Source organism: Odontomachus brunneus, unplaced genomic scaffold (genome assembly GCF_010583005.1).
Source record: "Odontomachus brunneus isolate Ranch 3 - 2012 unplaced genomic scaffold, Obru_v1 Obru_scaffold_401, whole genome shotgun sequence".
Taxonomy (NCBI): domain Eukaryota; kingdom Metazoa; phylum Arthropoda; class Insecta; order Hymenoptera; family Formicidae; genus Odontomachus; species Odontomachus brunneus.
The window spans coordinates 2,574-3,938 of NW_022639851.1; the positions used below are offsets into that span (position 1 = coordinate 2,574).

At 41.2% G+C, this 1,365-nt stretch overlaps 1 protein-coding gene across 1 annotated transcript in view; it reads right to left on the reverse strand.

The window, feature by feature from the left end:
• The window catches only part of LOC116853641, a 2,315-nt gene that overhangs the window by 455 nt on the left and 495 nt on the right, over positions 1–1,365 (reverse strand). The gene's annotated exons all lie outside the window — the stretch shown is intronic.

Genomic DNA, 1,365 nt, shown 5'->3' on the forward strand with positions numbered 1-1,365 from the left:
GAGATAGATGGTATAACAAATTTCCTAACCTAACGCGTCAACTTTATCGATTAATATCTCGCTTCGCGGGGCAGAGCCCCGATTTTCTTAAAGGAAAAAGTTGTTACTCATGCAAATATCTTTCGAATGAGCCTACATTCATCGAAATCGGAGGTGAGGCAGCTAAACTGAATAATTACCAATATTACGGTTATACATATTTATTATATATACGCGCGCACATCTGTCAAAAAAGTTCCTTTCTCTCCGAATTAATATACAGTCCATCAAACGGGACCTTTCATCATTTTCAGTGATTAGTGATTTAAAGGGTTCTCTATAACCTTGAAAGTAAATGTGTGTAGCTCGCAATATGGAAGCTGATTATATGCTCTGATTGGTGTTTTTCAGAAATTTCCTTCCTTCCTTCCTTCCTTCAATATATGGCTACAGGCCTCTATAAGAGTAATGCCCCTACGCCAGTTTCCGATTAATGATATAATTTGAGAGTAAAGTTTTGGAAATTTCCAAGACACGATCCAAAAAAATCACAAGGTCCGAACACATTCGAACACGTCTTGTCGTGACGGCGGTTAGGCCGGAACTTTTTCAGAAATTTGATTATAGCTTTAAAGGGAGGTGTATAGGATTTAAAGGCTGCCTCAATAATTTCGTGTACGTTCTGGATTCCAACATTAGGTTTGTTCGAGTTGCTTGTACTTTTCACATTTTTACACCTAATGCCCGTTGCACACTAGTGCACTCCAAACAATACAAATTTTCAAAAATACATTCTGAAGACGTTTTCAGGACGGAGGGACGTCATCAGAATATTCTTAGGACATCCTTTGAAAGTGTGAATTGTCTGAAAATAGCTAATATCCAATAAGTTTATTCACATTAATTGAATTTTTTACACTTTCACACTTAGTGCACATTAATTCTTTAGAGATTCTAAAAATGGCGTCATGTTTTCCGTTTGTTATGACTCCTGCACACAGGACGCGGTAATGCTTGCCGCGCGGCAGAAGTTCGCGCGACAGCCAATCAATATGTTGTTTTTCCGTAAGAGCTAGAAGGTTATTACGGTGTGACCGTTCTTCGTTAGTTATACGCGAGAATACGGTCAAAACTTCGTCTCCGCCGTTGCGGCGACGGCCGAGCTTGCCGGCAGCTCTCAACAAAAAAAATATCTGACTTGATAGAGCGGCGGGGTTCGTGTGTCGACGCGCGACCTTCCTTCGCGCGACACGAGAGGAACAGGCGACTGCGTCGGAGGAATCACGAAAGAACACACAAACGGTTTAACATTGCGCTGTATTTAACAAAAAAAAAGCAACAAAGAAAGGTACTACAAAAGACGCGGTGCGGGCTCCGAGTCGCGTA